This window comes from Coptis chinensis, chromosome 3 (assembly GCF_015680905.1).
Source record: "Coptis chinensis isolate HL-2020 chromosome 3, ASM1568090v1, whole genome shotgun sequence".
NCBI lineage: Eukaryota > Viridiplantae > Streptophyta > Magnoliopsida > Ranunculales > Ranunculaceae > Coptis > Coptis chinensis.
The window spans coordinates 91,164,254-91,182,065 of NC_141458.1; the positions used below are offsets into that span (position 1 = coordinate 91,164,254).

The 17,812-nt window shown below is 36.5% G+C and overlaps 1 long non-coding RNA gene across 1 annotated transcript; it reads right to left on the minus strand.

Annotated features, from left to right (window-relative positions):
• Positions 1 to 3,255: 3,255 nt before the first annotated feature.
• LOC147511603 (uncharacterized) lies at positions 3,256 to 8,572 on the minus strand. Its single transcript, XR_015217033.1, has 5 exons — positions 8,257 to 8,572; positions 8,080 to 8,152; positions 5,561 to 5,671; positions 3,625 to 3,737; positions 3,256 to 3,545 (listed from the first exon to the last, which is right to left on the minus strand). It is a non-coding gene; the product is annotated as an uncharacterized LOC147511603 (long non-coding RNA).
• Positions 8,573 to 17,812: the final 9,240 nt, after the last annotated feature.

A 17,812-nucleotide genomic window follows, 5' to 3' on the forward strand; every position in this document is an offset into this window, starting at 1 on the left:
TCCGAACCAGCCTCTAGCTTCATTCCTTATCTGGTAAAATCTTCACTGTTAACAGTGCAAATTCAGAAAAGGAATTTAAGAGCTTCATGACTCTGTTCATCCTACTTCACCATGGCCTCATCTAGCAACTCCCCTCATTCGTCATATCTGAACAGACAAGCTGGATATCGTCCAAACTCTTGGAGTGCTATGTTCAATAGAAATGGTGCTCAAGTCGTGACTGTTGCGTTTAAATCTTTTACTCCTGTCATTGTTAATGGCGTAGCTCAATTCCTCCAAGAGCTGATTGAACAAGGAATTCAACAATGGGATGAATACTTGGTGGGTTATTTTCTAGACTCAAGACTGCCGTTCCTGATGGTTAAGGAGTTTCTGGAGAAGAAGTGGAAGTTAAAAGGTTCATTTGAGATTAGCACTGACAAAGAGTTGTTCTATATGAGTTTCACTAGCGCTGAAGATCGACAAATGGTACTGGAAGAAGGTCCTGTGTTTATAGCTGGGAAAGTGTTTGTTGTTAAACCTTGGACTGTGGAAGTAGATAATTACATAAATAAGGTGGCTTCGACACCGGTCTGGGTCAAGTTAATGGATGTTCCTAAGGAGATGTGGACGTTTGATGGGTTGTCATATCTAGCGAGTCTAGTAGGAGGAACACCTATGTTTATGGATGCTGCAACCGCACAACGAAAAAGACTATCATTTGCTCAATTTTGCATTGAATTCCCTGTGAATCATGCTTACAAGGAGGTCATTACAGTGAAAGCTGGAAATCGAGAGGTTGTTATTCCACTTGAGTACCCATGGAAGCCAGTATCCTATACAAAATGTAACCGATTTGGGCACACAGATGACAAGTGTAATGGAAGAAACACTAGAGTTTGGAGAAGAAGAAACACACAACAGAATGGCCATGCACAAACAAACGAAGACACTCCTAACCAAGAGTGTCCTCATGAAGGTGATACCATGAGGGATCTGGCAGAAGAAAATGGAACAGGGGCAGTGAGTGAAGTAGTGGTGACTACTTCTACTGATGATGAGAGCTTGACAGGTTGTAATGAAATCAGGGCTGTAGTTCCTTATGTGGGCACTACTCAAACTGAAAGTACCCTGAGAGCAATAACTGAGGGGCCAAATTTGGGCGTGCTAATCCCTTTTACTGGAGCTACCACCAGCATGCAGGCAGGGAATCATAACATATGAAATAGTTGAGTCCATCCCTGAGTCAAGCAACACTATGGGGTTAATCAACCCAGAGGCTGCTACTCTGGTTGTTAGTGGAGGTAGATTTGCCATCCTCTAAAACTCTGCAGAAGATAATGTAAGAGTACTGAGTTGATCATTCATGTTGAAGTCCCGACAACTGTTGAAGAACCTCAATTTCATGATGAACAAGTAGTTTATGAAGCAGCAGTGCTAGAGGATTGATAAAATGTAAAATTGATAGTTTACCTACGAAATTAACGATGAATTCAAAACGTAAGTAAACTAAAACTAAATTATGTGTCTATATTTATCAAAGTTTCTACTCTCAATTCTATCAAAATAGAGTGGAGTAACAAATTCGTTCCACTCTTAGTTCTCTATCATGGAATGATTTCATAGTTAACTAATTAATCGGTCTTAAGTCTAATGAGAGTTTTACGAGGGGGAATTATACTACGATGCAACTACCCATAAGATACAAACTATAATTGATTCAACTACGGAAATACTACGTTGATTCTATAATAAGGAATTAGGGGGGATTGATTCCACCTTAACTCAACTTAACTCACTAACGACGAATCGTCGTAATCCGAATTGAACTGCTACGCAGAACAATTGGTTCTTCCTAATCCCTAATTACACATGACATTTCTACCAATTCATAACTAGCATGTGAACGATTAAACCCATTCTCATGGCGAATTAATCGTTTCTAGAGTGGAATAGAAATTACGACGACTCTACGATAATCGGAATCAAGCTTTCATCAAGGCTTCTCAACCCCCTCTAATGGAGGTTTAGCCGAGAATCATTCAATCATTTCCATATGAATCTAAACTAAACATAATATCAAGATTCGAAATTTATTAATCTAAATTAAACAATAATTAAAATCTAATTAACAACTAAGAAATGGTAACCAACAATAATTAAAACTAGATCTAATAGATTGAAATAACAAAAATTGAAATGACAAGAATAATAACTATTTTATTTATCTAATGAATGATATTCAATGATTCAAGAAATTAATCTAAAACAAGAAATGAAATTCTAAAACTAAGTTCTAAAACTTATTAATGGAGGCTAACTAATCTAATTCTAATCTAGGTCTAACTATCTACCATTAACAAAGAGCTAAGCTTTTGTTTTATACTTTCAGATCCAAAATCGTGCATGGGCTTGGAGCCATGTTTTGGGCCGAGAATCGGCCCAAAACCCAATTTCTTTAGTCCAAAATGGGCTCTTCAAAACCGCGGTTGGCTTCGACAGATGTTTCGTCCACTTTTGCTCCTCTGATTGGGTCAAGGCTTAGACCATTGGAAATCTCTTTCCGAGCCAGTTGTTTTGACATAAGGTAGGCCCAATTCAGGTCCGAGTCCAAAGATATGGTCTTCGATGTTCTGGCGACTTTGTGTGTTGTTTACGCCAATCAAGGCCGTTTTTTGCCTTTTGGTTTTGACTTTTTATCAGCTTTGGACCGGCTTTAGAAAGGCTTTGTCTTCTTGAATCTTGGCCTTTAATCACAGAACTCCTTAGCTACCAACCATTGCTCCTTTATCTAGCTAAAGTGGCACATTTCTGCACATAATGGACTTTGAAGCCTGAAATGCATAAAAACACGTAATCAGTATTACTTACACTACAAGAATACTGAACATTAGCCACGGCCATAGACTGTGGCTAAAGTCCTTTTGCTACGGCTATAGGCTGTTGCATGACCGTTGCCAATGCGCCTGTGGCTAACCTTTTGCCACGGCTATGGGCTGTGGCCAAAACCTGTTTTTTGCCCACGGTTTTGGACCGTTCCATGGCCCGTGGCTAATAACCCTTATACCACAGCATTCAACCGTGGCCAATGCTGACATGGACCGTGGGATATGTTTTTTTTATCTAGATCTATAGTTTGGCCACGGTTCTAGGCCGTGGCAAATGACTTGAATTGGGTAAAAAAAAAATTGGTTCGAACGCCTCTATATCACACACCACACCTGCCGTTCATATAAAGTTCTACCATTCCAATCAAACCCGCATAAATACTGAGCATTATCCACAATTCAACATTTCATACACAATATGTACTTGGCATAAGACTTTTTTACATAATAGATCTAATTAGGAATGCTAACCTATATAAAAGAACAAATATAGTACTCTTTAAGATTTTACAAATACTATTGAGAATGACTCCTAAAAAAACTGAAATATCGCCTAAACATCACCATTCCTAGCATCTAAACAACGCCTCAACTTTTTCGAATCAAAGTTTGCATATTCTTGTTCGCTCTCTTGTACCTTTTCATGTAACTGCCTTAGAGTAGGCTTTGAAGATATAGCTACAACAGTTAAAAACCAATCATTAGAACTAAAAATTGTCTAATATAGCAAATATCAAATTAAAGAGAAACTACTAACCATTACATGTTGTAAATGTCTATAGAATGTTCTTCTAATTAATTCCTGCCAATGTCTGCATCATAATCACTCATCGCCTCTAACTTCTTTTCTTAATTTATATTTCGAACAACCTGAGCGAGTACATATCCGAATGAGATATAATAAAGGCCATAATCACGAAGAGTAGAAGTCATTCTAATTTATGATTCGCAGGGTCCGTGTGCATTGGGGGGGGGGGGTATTTTGTATTTGCAGGATACAAACCAGACTCTACTATAATAAATACCAAACGAGGGGGTGTGCTTTGTAGACATTAGCATGTGTACTTCATCCAAACAAAGGCTACAAAACTTACATTAATTCTATTGCAAACAACACTCAAGGTTTATATAAGAACTCGTAAAGCAAGATTGACTCCTTTAGAGAACAGCTTGATCGGTGTTTGACTTCGATATATTACCTTAAAACAGACATCAAGTCTTCAAACAGGAATTAGAATTTGAGTGGCAGATCCCCCTTGCTCCAATTCCAATTTGTTTTTAGTATAAAGAAACCCGGAATTAACATTGGCACAATAATAAAAAAAAAAAAAAACAGTAATTTTCAAAAAATAGAAGAAAATGTTTTAAAAAAAAATAAAAATAAAAATGAGAACCCTTTGAACCCAAAAAAAAAAAAAAAAAAACAAAACTATAAAAAACTCCTAGCCTTTATTGCCAAAATGATAGTTGAGCCTAAAGTGAACATTTTAATCCTTTATATCAAAAGAAACAAAAGAAACAAGAGATTATAAAGATAATTCTAATTTCCGCAATGTCACAAAATTAACAACTATTTTCCAGAATTTGAATTCCTATTTTTTATACCAACTCAAAGATTTGCTCACATATCTAGCAAAGAAAGATATCATATATAAAGGAGACCTAGTCAATGGAGTATCTCAATCAATAATTGGAACACTTGTAGCTTCGGGTCCAATCCCTTCATTGAAGTCCTTAACATCTGTTTACATACTTCCAAGCACTTCCACCAATAGTGAAAACTCCACAAAATAATTTTCAGCCATAGAAAAGCAAAAGAAACGCTAATCAACCCAAGGAATTGAGTTCTTATGACATATGCAAGTGACTTGAAGTCACGGACTTGGTCAAAATACCTGAATGAAGTCTAATGGCCAATATGAAACCAAAACTACTGGACTTGAGAATCAAAAAGAACTTACAAAGAGCAAAATAGTGTGAGTTATTATGCACAACATATAAATGACACAATCATAAAAGTCAAGCAAAAGTCTACAAGTACTTTATTTTTCAAGAGATAAATCGAAACACAGTTCCACTAGAACACCAACCAATTAGTCAAGCTCACTTCTTTTAAAGACCGTGATTGAAGTAGGGGTTAACTTGGAATAGTCAAATTCTACAAAAAATCGATGCATTTTACTTTTTAGGGTTAACTTGAATAGTCTAACTTTTTATTAGCTGAAATCTAAAATTAGACGCGTGTATAAAGGTTCAAAGAATGGAATCAGATATTTATTATCTTGGCCTAGGCTAATTGAGAAGTTAAACGGTGGATTGGTATTGACACTTCTTGAAGGATATTCCAAATTGGTTAGTGTGATGGCAACAATCACTTGCAAGAGCACTGAATAATGTGCGCAGTTGTAAGTCATAACATATAACTAGTGAACACAATATAATATACATTTAATATAAATGAAGGACGTTATGTTGAAGGAAAACTGTGCACGCAAACATTATTTAAAAGCTCAACGGGACTGCAAATATACTGCTAACTAAGGGAGTGGACTAAAGCCTACAGCTAAGTTAGCCATAAGAACAACCTGACAACATTTACAGAATGGTTTTTTTTATCTGTTATCACAAAAACCTGCCAAAAAATTTGGTAGATAGAGAAATGATAAAAAAGAGATTGAGCAATTAAAAGGTACCTGCAAATGATCGAATTCATGCTGGAATACGCGTGCAGAAAGGCTCGACAAGTTAGCAGTAAATTTCGCCCCAGTGATGTCCTGAGCATCTACTTTTACAGATTCTGGTCTCTGCAATGTTAAGAAAAAAGGCAGTCTAGGTCATTCTTAAATGTCATTGAGTTGTGATAACTCAATCTCTATGAAACTGAGAAGATTGTTTTAACATAAATAAAACCACCATGGTCAACTCAAAATAGAACATCAGGAGAAAACATAAAAAATTCTCATACTTGACCTGTTATGAAGCATTTTTTCCATTAAGGACATCTTCAAGAAGGAAAAATGCTAGAGCATGAGAACGAAAAGCTTCAGAAATGGGTAGAGGATAAAAAATTAAGAGATTATACTCGCTCAAGGAAAGAAGGTACTACACGGCTAAAGGAGAACAAACCTACATGGCTAAAGGGGAACAAACCTACTGGCTAAATTATCAGAAATTTGGTGGCTAAAGGGGGATCAAGCCTAAAGGATACATAATCAGACATTTGTTGGCTAAAAGGGACCAAACCTTAACATTGGTGTGATGAGAAGCCATTGGTGGAGCATACTTAGGCTAGACAGTACCTAAACCTACATAACAGTTCATGTGTTAGTAATTCAATCACTAATTGTTGCTGGAATAACAAGGTGACAAGGATGCCTAAATATGAGCTGAAACATAAGATCTTAACAGTGATAAATTCTATGCTAGACTTTGAACGGGTCATTTGAATACCATCACACTCTGGTCAACTTCTTCTAAATCAGCCTACGTGGCTTTGAAGAATATTGGAAATGAAGTAAGATGGAGTAATCTTGTAGCATATAAACTTCTTGTGCCTAGTCACTCCTGCAGCTGGCAGTAGCTGTCTGGGAGTCTTCCCACTCAAAATACGCTGGTCAAAAAGGTGTTCCGACACATTCTATATGATGCTTTGGTAACAATGAAAGGGAACTCAGAACACCTGTATTTTGATCATCCTTTCCCTTAACAGTTTCAAAGTTCTGGGTTTGGGTAGACACAACGCAACGCAATTAATGAACCGATCTAATTCACTCACATTGCTCGAACGAGAGGTCAACTAAAGCTGGAGAATGGCGTTTCTATGTGCCACTATAGCAATCTAAAATATTCAAGAAAGGAGATGGATTTCTCATAGTAAGGTGGAAGTTTTAGAAGAACCAACAAAGCTGTAGATTATACAGCTAAAAACTCTGATTTAGATGATGAATGTAATATGTACTACACAATTCCTCTAGATTCTAATTTTGTATCTTCCAGGAAGACGCAAAGGGAACTAAAATGTTTACATACTTCCAAGCACTTCCACCAATAGTGAAAACTCCACAAAATAACTTTGAGCAATAGAAAAGCAAAAGAAACGCTAACCAACCCAAGAAATTGAGTTCTTATGACATATACAAGTGAGTTGAAGCTGCGCAGCTTGATCAAACAGCCTCAGTCCAATGGCCAGTATGAAACCAAAACTACAGGACTTGAGAATCAAAAAGAACTTACAAAGAGCAAAATGGTGTCAGTTACTATGCACAAGCACAACATATAAATGTCACAATCAAAAAAGTCAAGCAAAAGTATACAATTACTTTCTGTTAAACAGAAGTCCTACTAGAACACCAAACACTGTTTACATACTTCCAAGCACTTCCACCAAGATGTAATTGGAACACTTGTAGCTTTGGGTCCAATCCCTTCATTAAAACACGACCAGTAGTTATACTTTGCTTTTTTGCCTTTTTTACACCTGAATATGTAAACAGAAGGTTTCCTTGCATCCAGAATTTCAGCCACCACCTCCTTCCTTGCATACATGCATGGCCACCTCTTACTAATATACTAGCATGAGGTGTTCGCACACCACATAGCCCCATACCCATGACACTTTATCTACTATCCCTTATACTTATTGGGCGTCCAATACACGGTGCTTGCACACCAAGCAAACCAACTATTTACTACTAAACACAAGCACAAGTAGATCCGAGTGTACCACAATCATGCAACTTAACAAAATTTTACCAAATTAACAATAAACCAAGTGAACCAAACAAAATTGTTATACATCTAAAAGAGCTAATAACCAATACCCACCAAGCGCAACGAGACTTGGAATAAATAGTTTTCATTCTAAAATGAGTACGCTCTAGTCGAAAATAAAAATACTACAATACCCCAATCACACATAGAAAATTGTCAATTTCCTTTAATTAATTTCTAGATTACTATAAGCTCCTCCTTAGCAGAATTTATAAATTAAAATGATTATGAATTTGCAAATAAAACAATGTATCAGTAGAAAGGATGCCTCATTAGAAATAAACAATTGATATTCTTATAATTGAGGTCTTAAAACGTGACATTGACCAAACCTTAAGCAAAAACATACTTCTCTTACAACAATTAAAATCAAAGAACCCTAAATTAGCACCTAACATCAAAATAAAAAAAAAAAAAAACAGATATAAGAGTGCAATCGAACCTGGTCCAATTGACTCTAGCGTGAGACAGAGAGTGTGAGGGAAAAAAATTAATGTTTTTCCTCGATCTTCAACCTGGGTGAGAGACAGAGAGAGGGGAGGAGGAAAGTTCTATTACATGAGAGAAGTGAATAAAAGAGAAGTACTGTTTATAGAAGAGAAAGAGAAGGAAGACAAACCTTGTTATTGCTTTAATATCGAGTTTTCTTTCAAATAACTTGAGTCTTCTTCTTCGATTGTTGTTGCTACTCTTTATTTTCATGATGGTTTCATGAGATCTTAACAGACATCAAAATCCAAGTCTAATCCAACGGTAGATGAAACAAATGGACACAGCCGTGGCCAAAATGGGAACTAAACCCAACTACCCAAACAATACCCCACGGCCACTTAAAAACTTGGCCACGGCTGTGGGCCGTTGGACCCTGGCAACAGCTGATGACCGTGGCTAAAGCAAGATTGTACCTGTGGCAAAAGCTCAATTTTCTTGTAGTGTTATTATTCACATAATTGGTCTAAAAGTATGATTATTAAGGGGTTAAAACTACAGTTTTGGGCTCTTATCAAGGATGGAATCATTGAAGATGATCTTTCCGACCCTAAAAAGGAACTCTTTAATGATGAGAAGCTACAACAAGAAGCCACACCAGCTATCCTTCCTTTGCAAGTTATAACAAGGTCACAGGCTAAGGACAACTTCTTTAAAAAAGGGAAGGAAACGAACAAGGGCTCGAGTAGGAAAGGAAAACACAAACATTAGTAATGTCGAAGCTTGCTATATGGAATGTGCGGGGACTTAATGACACCAATATAGCTAGATACATGAATAGTTTTAGAAATGTGAATAATCTGTGCCTCTTTGGTATGTTGGAAACTAAAGTTAAAATTGAGAAGTTTCAATCCATCAGCAACCTCTGTTGCCCTTCATGGGCTTTTGTTAATAATTACATCAGGGGGTTTCTACACATGGACCAACTTTGCCAGTAATTGGTCTAAAATTGATAGGTGCTTGGTCAATAGCTCTTGGAGCTCTTCTTTTTCTTTCTCGTTTGCTGAATTCTTGCCACCTGGCACTTCTGACCACTCACCTATTATCATCACTATCTTGAATAATGTCTCTGCAAGTTTCCCTTTTAGATTCAGTAATTTTTGGATTTTATATCCTGACTTTTTTGCCACGTTTCTAGCATGATGGAATGAAGTAGTGGTTGGGTGCCCCATGTACATTCTAACCCAAAAATTGAAGAAGTTGAAGAGTAAGCTTAAAGGATGGGTGATAAGAGCCCAAAACTGTAGTTTTAACCCCTTAATACTATTACATTTAGACCAATTATGTGTATAATAAATAAGAGTTAGTACTGTTTACGTGTTTTTGTGTATTTCAGGTATTGGAGTTAAATATGTGAAGAAATATGTCACTTTTTCAAGAGAAATGAGCAAAGGTTGGTTGCTAAGTTCTATGATTAAAGGCCAAGATTCAAGGAGAAAAAGTATTTTTAAATCCCAGTCAAAGCTGAAAAGTCAAAATCAACGCGGGCAGAAATAGAGCATAAAAGTCAACATAACTTTCGTAAGCCGTATCTTTGGACTTAAACCTTAGAATTGGGCCTATTATATGTCAAAATGACCGACTCGAAAAGAGATTTTTAATGATCCAGGCCTTGATCCAATCAGAAGAGTAAAAGTGGACGAAAATACTATTGCAGTAATTTCCAATAGAGAAACCCTTTTTGGACTTAAGTAATTAGGTTTTGGGCTTGATTTAATAGGCCAAAACATAGCTCCAAAACTCATGCACAAAATTGTAAACCTAGCCCTCTCCTATATAAAGAGGACTAAGGTTAAACTCTATTCACTAACCCTTCCATTAGATATAATAATTTAGATCACCTTTTAGTTAATAAATTAGAAAATAAATTAGTTTTCTTCTTTAGTTTTAACCTAGTTTATGTTCTAAAACCTAGCCTCTATTAATAAAACCAAGTTATTGTTATTGTCTTCATTATATCTTATTCTTCTTCTATTAATGATAGTCTAATGAATCTTAGCTAAACCTCCATTAGAGGGGTTTGATTGAAGTTTGATGAAGACTTGATGTGTTAGTGTAGAATAAGTTGTAGTAATCTATTCTACTCTAGAAGGTAGTTAATTCACCATGAGAATGGGTTTAAATTGTCTCACATGCTAATTATTAGTTAGCAGAGATTGCCATGAATAATTAGGGATTAAAAAGACCCAACATTTATGTGAAAACATAAAAATTAGGATTACAACAATTCTATGCTAGCCTATTAAGAATTACTCAAGTGGATTTCAAATCCCCCTAATACTTTTCTTCTTATTCACATCTTCTCATTTAAATTGCCATAGCATAGTCTAGAACATCTTAATTAGTTATTTCCACATATTAGTTTTATTAAACCATTGCTCTCACGGATACTATAGAATTGTTAATTTAGAGAAATTATTTCATCTACGAAACTAAGAATGGAACGAATTCTGACTCCCGTTATTGCATGATAATTGAGAGTAGAACTTTGATAACAACTAGTGTAAATCCATGTTTTTACTTATTTCTAGCATAATTAGTTAAGATTAGGTAAAACCATAGTTTTTAATTTTATCAATGGGGAAAATTCTACTGCTCGAATTTAACTAAGCAGGCAGAAGCAGCAAGGAAAGAGCTCAAGAGCATCTAGAAAGCTCAACAAATCAATCCCATGGATAGTCTTTTATGCATGCGAGAGAAGGAAGCCAGGAACACTCTTTGTCAGCTTATTATTAATGGAAGGGGAGGATCTTCGACATAGAACCAAATGTGATTGGATGAAGTACGAGGACAAATGCACTAAATTTTTCTACAAGATGCTTAAAGAGAGAAAAGGCAGAAATCTTATATGGGCAGTGCAAGATCCCACTGGTGTTAGAAGGGAAGGTCATGTGGGAGTATCAGAAGCATTTGTTGACTACCACAAAGGTTTGTTGGGACAGCCAGCCCCTGTTCTATGTGATTATGCAATCCTTGAGGGTCTCCATTTCCTAAGGGTGCTTACTACAAATGAGGCAGAAGTACAGCTAGCATTGTTTGAAATGGAAGATAATAAGGCCCCAGGGCCTAATGGCTTTAATGGCTTTAATGCATTTTTCTTCAAAAAGAACTGGCAGAATGTGAAGGAGGAGTTTGTCAAAGCTGTTACACCTGTGTTTGCTTTGAAGACTATTAATAGAGGAATCAACTCTACCCACATATGTCTCATCCCTAAATGTGCAACTCCCTCAAGAGTAGAAGAGTTCGGGCTTATTGCCTACTGCAATGTCATATATAAGTGTGTATCAAAACTACTCACTAATAGAATGAAGCCGTATATACCTGATATCATCTCCATCCAGCAATCTGCGTTCATCCCTGACAAATCGATCCAAGACAACCTCCTGCTGGCTCATGAGCTTATCAGAAGCTATAATCGAGCACATGGGTCTAAAAGATGTTCCATCAAGATTGATATTACCAAAGCATATGACACAGTCAGTTGGCAGACTATTGAGAAAGTAATGGCAAGATTTAGATTCCATGAGAAATTCATTGAGTGGACAAAGATGTGCTATTCCACACCATACTATTCTATTATAGTTAATGGTACACCTCAGGGCTACTTTGCTGGATGTAGGGGGTTTAGACAAGGGGACCACATATCACCCTACTTATTTGTCCTTGTCATGGAGGTACTTGGTGGAATGTTGAATCGTAGTGTTATGGCAAAACTAGACATTACACATCTGTGTTTTGCCGATGATGTCTTGGTGTTCTGTAAAGGTGATGTTACGACAGTAAGGGCAGTGAAGAAGACTATTGATGATTTCTCTTAGTGCACTGGTCTGAAGTTAAGTAGACAGAAGACTACCCTTCTTGCTATGAAGCTAAGGAATTGGCGAATATTATGGAAGTGTAGCTGGTACAACCCCATGTTACGTATCTAGGATTGCCACTCACTGCATCAAGAATGGGGATTAAAGAATGCTTGCCTCTAACAGAAATGGTCACCAAGAAGATATCTAATTGGAATAATAAAGCTCTTACTCACGCGGGAAGGCTACAGTTGATTCAATCAGTTTTATCCTCTCTTCATGTTTACTGGGCTCGAACGTTTATCTTACCCAAAAAAACTTTGAAGGATATTGCTAAGATTTGTAATCGATTCCTCTGGACAGGACACCAAGGATGCACCATGCTAGCCACTCTCTCATTAGAATGGATAAAGAAAAGGGAGGATTGGGAATTATGGACCCCATCACGTGGAATAAGGCTGCCTACTGTGGCCTTGTGTTCAAGATTGCCAGCTACGATGACTCTTTATGGATCAAATGGTCAATTGAACATCATGTCAAGAAGCAACACTTCTGGATGATGAATATCCCAGTTGACTGTTCTTGGGTATGGAGGAATGTCTTTAAGAATCGCAAAGCTGCGCAGAAGCTTGTTCGGCACCAAATAGAGAAAGGAGAGCAAACATATGTATGGCATGACCCTTGGTGCCATGACACTCCTCTTATACAATGGAATGAAGCAGTGCAACTACTACAAGTCCCTCACAATGCCCTGGTTTGCGAACTCATTTCTGACGGTAGATGGAACCACATTGTATCCAGTCTGCCAATTAGTGCTCTGAAAAAGAAGATAAAAGGCACCGAAATCAACCATATGCTTCAGCAGGACCAAGTCATCTGGACACCGAATCGCTTTGAACGATTCACAAATAAATCAACATATATGGCTAAAAGCAGCTCAAACCAAGAGTTAAATGGTATCGAGTGGTTTGGGTAAGTTGGTTGTACCGAAACACTCTTTTACTGATTGGCAACTGTTTGTGAATTGCTTACCCACTCAGGATTGACTAGTTAAGAAGAATATCATTCACCACTCGCTATGTAGTTTCTGTAATGCTTCTAGGGAGCATTCCAAACACCTCTTCTTTGATTGCCCATATACAAAAGATGTTTGGTCGCGGGTGAAAAGATGGCTGGGATTGAACACTCAAGTGAAAGCATCAACTGCCGAGTGGTATAGCATTCTAAGGATATGACAAAATGTCACTATCGAATCTGAAATCACTAGAGCAGTAACCTGTGCCACTATATACGCCATCTGGATTGAAAGGAATTTGAGGAGGTTCCAACATAAAAGACACTCTGAGGCCCAAGTATGTGCGAAAATCAAGAAGCAGATGAAGATATATCTGCAAACTATTCTGCCAGAAGTGCCTGAAACAGTGGCTGCCAAAGTTCTTCTTGACAGGATAGGAGTTCAAGTTCAATTCACAACACGTGCCCCTATCTGGTGCAAATGGTTTAAGCCGCAACTAGGTGAATTAGTAGTCAGCACTAATGGGTATGTATCAGAAGATTTTAATGGATTTGGCGGTGCTATCAGAGATGAACTTGGTGTTGTCAAGCTTGCTTTTACAGGGAGTTCGACTAAAAGATCGGTAATTACCCAAGAGCTGTTGGCAGTTGAGGCTGGAATGAAGGGAGCACTTCAGATAGGAGCGAAATGAATTAGTATATGCTATGACTCTAAGGGTGCAGTAGGAGCTATTACTGGTACAAAGGAGTCGCCTTGGTACTGTCTTAACTTAGTGGCTGCTATCGACTGTTTGAAACAACAGTTTGAATGGGTAGACTTCAAGCATGTGTTCAGGGAAGCAAATCGAGTCACCGACTACTTCTCTAAGCTGAGCAAGGATCATGAGGATTCTCTTTATTAGTTCCTACCACCTATAGCTAGACTATGGGAACCTAATGTTGAGTTTGATCTGGATGAGAACCACACTACATATCATAAAAATCTTGTATATATTTAGTTTTAGTTGTTAATCACTTTCCTAATTTATTGCTTGGCTTTTATTCCATGATTTGGACTTATGTCACTTGAATTTGAAATGATCATTTTAGAAATAAGTCGACTTAACTTAGCATTTTACTTCAGTTTCAACTCCTCAACCACCCTAATTAAAAGGAGGAAGGAAACAAAAACTTTCAGTTTACTTTAAGAATATCACTTGGAATGAGTAGCTCAATTTCACAAACATTGGGCTGGTGGCTACTCTTTTTTCAGCTTAATTTGCTTTTAATTTGTGCTAATATTTTTTATGATGGTCGTTGGCTCTGGAGTCTATAATACTTCTGAACTACGATTTAGCTGTCTATTGACCGTAAATAAATGTTGATGTTACTGAACTGTTTTGGACTTAAGTCAGTTTTCCTTTGCATGTCAAACATGTTTATAAGTTGGTGATCTGGTACTTGGGACTTTCTATGCATAGTTCTTCTCTTATTGACGTCCTTTTTTACTTTATGTAGAGTATTTTGGTTTACATGGGAACAAGACTATCTGGAAAAGTTTTGGCAACCTTCGTGAGAGGGAACCTCATGTACAAAGAGGGGAAACATGCCCCTGCTGCCTATGGTGTTCCTATACTTGAAGAGAATGAGGATGTGGACGATGATAGAGATGATGACAATGAAGATAGATATGGTGATGAAGACACCGACTGAATGATTACCCATAGTTGAAGAAGTTGAAGTTATGTATAGTGGCGTTTGAATTAGGTGTATACATAAACATTTGAAGAAGTTTTTAATGTAATTTGAATTGTTTTAGAATTTGAAGTTATGTATAGTGGCGTTTTAATTTGGAATTTGAAGTTAGAATCATTTGTATATGAATTTGAATTTGAATATAGTTATATGTATATGATTATGAAGTTGAAGTTATATATATGAAGTTATGTGCGTATATGAATTTGGGTTGGATATGAAATGAACAAAATCAAAAAAAAAAAAAAATTGCTTAGATTTTGGTCCAGACGACCCAGCCAGGTCGCACAAAAGCATCCAAACTGATCTCCAAATATCGTTCACAGACAAATCTGGCCTTAACTACCTGTGCAGATCACTTGCCTATAGACCTAAACGACCTCACCAGATCGTTCAGGTATATACCTAAATGACATGGCTGGGTCATTTAGGTATATACCTAAACGATCTAGTGAGGTCGTTTAGGTATAGATCTGAACGATCTGGTGAGGTCATTTAGGTATAGATCTAAACGATCTGGTGAGGTAGTTTAGGTCTATCTATAGGCAATCGATCTACACAAGTTGTTTACGTCTATAGGCAAGCGATCTACATAGGTCGTTAAGGCTAGATATGTCTGTGAACGATATTTGGAGATCAGTTTGGATGCTTTTGTGCGACCTGGCTGGGTCGTCTAGACCAAAATACAAGCAAATTTTTTATTTGATTTTGTTCATTTCATATCCAAACCAAATTCATATACGCACATAACTTCATATACATAACTTCAACTTCATATTCATATACATACAACCATATTCAAATTCAAATTCATATACAAATGATTCTAACTTCAAATTCCAAATTAAAACGCCACTATACATAACTTCAAATTCTAAGACAATTCAAATTGCATTAAAAACCTCTTCAAACGTTTATGTATACACCTAATTCAAACGCCACTATACATAACTTCAACTTCTTCAATTATAGGTAATCCTTTAGTCGGTGTCTTCATCACCATCTCTATCTTCATTGTCATTGTCATCGTCATCATCATCATCACTATCATCATCCACATCTTCAATCTCCTCAAGTATAGGAACACCACAGGCAGCAGGGGAATGTTTCCCCTCTTTGTACATGAGGTTCCCTCTCACGAAGGTTGCCAAAACTTTTCCAAATAGTCTTGTTCCCATGTAAACCAAAATACTCTACATAAAGTAAAAAGGGATGTCAATAAGAGAAGAACTGTGCGTAGAAAGTCCCAAGTACCAGATCACCAGCTTATAAACATGTTTGACATGCAAAGGAAAACTAACATAATAAGTCCAAAACAGTTCAGTAACATCAACATTTACTGTCAATAGACAGCTAAACCGTGGTTCATAAGTATTATAGAATCCTGAGCCAATGACCATCATAAACAATATTAACACAAAGCAAATTAAACTGAAAAAAGACCAGTCACCTGGCCCAATGTTTGTGAAACTGAGCTACTCATGCCAAGTGATATTCTTAAAGTAAACTGAAAGTTTTTGTTTCCTTCCTCCTTTTAATTAGGGTACATGGTTGAGGAGTTGAAACTGAAGTAAAATGTTAAGTTAAGTCGACTTATTCCTAAAACGATCATTTCAAATTTAAGTGACATAAGTCCAAATCATAGAATAAAAGCCAAGCAATAAATTAGGAGAGTGATTAACAACCAAAACTAAATACATACATGATTTTTATGATATGTAGTGTGGTTCTCATCCATATCGAACTCAACATTAGGTTCCCATACAACAAGGTCTGCATGATTTCTACTTGTGATAGCCCCCTGCATCAAACACACTGGAATTTAAACATGCATCCATGGTTGATGTACTGGTGGATTCCTTCCATTACAATTCCCTTGCAAGGAGGTAAAAAATTGTGCTTATTCAGGTGAATTCATCATTACCTTTAAGTTTAAACCTGCAAGTTTAGTAGGCATTTCACTCCACCATGAAGCCAATTGATTCAGAGTGATGCCATATTTTTTCCCATATGTCCATGTTACCGGAAGGACATACTATAGGCAACGAGGCTTAACATTGTGTTAAATAATCAAGAGTGATTCAACAAATAATGCACGAAGAACAAAAAGGTTCTTCTCATTATTATACGAATGTGAACAAGCAGACTACATACGGAAACAAACTATTTATTGAACATATAATAAATCGCCATTTTTAAGTGAAAAATAGGTTTTTTAAGAGAGTATATATACCTGAAAGGAGGAAATGCCACCCCAAGCCTTCAAGACGAGTAGCCAGCATTTATGGAGCCTTCTTACTTTAATCGTCTGTGCAATTTTGTTTGGACAATCTGGACAATCCTTCCACCTTTGTGAATGTTAATTTCTTAGCAGGATACAATAACTCCACTTTCGAGAGATAGGTGTGCTGCAAGAGAGAGAGAGAGAGAGAGTGTGCGAGATGCACAGAGAGAATCGGGGAAGAAGGTGGAGCGAGATCCCTGTTTTTGTGTTTTTTCTGGATTTTTGGTTTTAATTTTATATTTAATTTACTATTTTGCCCATGAGTGTTTTGTTTAAAATCAACCAAAGATCTGTCGGACAGAATTGGCTATATCTAAATGAGATGAGTGGTGGAAATTTGGAATGGGCATGGAGTGGCTACAAGATGGAGTGGTATATATATATATATATATATTATATATATATATATATATATATATATATATATATATATAATTTGAAATTATATTATAATATTGAAAAATTATAAATTCATAAATTTAATTGGAATATGTCGTAATTATTGTGACTAGAATTGTGATTTTTGGAATATTTAAATATGAATAAATGTTTAAATCCCACAGTGGATGACGCATCAAATCGAAAGGGTTTTAGGAAAATTGTTTTCGGTGGAAACTATTGTTTTTAGCAATTTAGTTTTTTGTCTAATATTTTTTTTTAGTAATTAGCTATATTGTTTAAGAAAAGTTTGAGACTCTGTGAAACTCTAGATGGGATTGTTTTTTCGTAATTAGATATAGTGTTTGGGAAAAGTTAGAGACTCTATCAAACTCTAGATAGGATTGTTTCTTTATTTATATCATACTATTTTATAATTAGTAATAGAGTTTAGAAAAAACTAGAGTCTCTGCGATTGC